Genomic DNA, 808 nt, shown 5'->3' on the forward strand with positions numbered 1-808 from the left:
GGTTTTCAAGATGAACAGCCAAGAAATAGTCCCTAATGACACTGGCAGGGGCAGGGCAAAGGTAACCATTAAAATATGCCCATAGTGTTCTCCATTACGAAGGCCTACTCTACCAGAAGGGGAACTAAGAAATCCCTATGAAGGATACAGCCTAAGTGCACAGGCCTACCCCCTAAAAGACTGAGATGCAATCATAGGATTATAGAATTGTTGCCATCCTTCAAACCTTACCACCACAGCAAAAGAACTCTTGTGTAATAACAGTGGCTTACAGCCAAAAAAAATAACTGCAATACACAGACTAACTGAGGAGCAACTGATGGGGAAGTCCAAAGACTACAGGCAAGACAAGAACAAGGACACTTAAATTTGAAGCCTCTGGCACCTACAGCTATAGTAATCATTAAGCACAGTCCAATGCCCAGCCAGATTAATATGAAACCTCACACTAAAAGCCTATTTACCTCAGTTGCTATTACCCAGTTTTCAATAATAAATTACAAGGCATGCCAAAAGGCAAGAAAATCACAATCTAAAAAGACAAAGCAAGAATCAGAACCAGACTCAGAAAAGACACAGCTTTTGAAATTATCAGATAAGGAATTTAAAATAACTATGATTAATATGTGAAGAATTCTAGTGGAAAAAGTGAACACCATGAAAGAAGAGATGGGTATTATAAGCAGAGAGATGGAAAGAATAAAAATAAATGCTAGAAAAAAAACTTCAACAGAAATGAAAAATGCCTCTGATGGGTCCAATAGTAGATTGAACACAGCTGAAAAAGGATTAGTGAGGTTGAAAATAT

The sequence above is a fragment of the Delphinus delphis genome, chromosome 6 (assembly GCF_949987515.2).
Source record: "Delphinus delphis chromosome 6, mDelDel1.2, whole genome shotgun sequence".
Classification (NCBI taxonomy): Eukaryota; Metazoa; Chordata; class Mammalia; order Artiodactyla; family Delphinidae; genus Delphinus; species Delphinus delphis.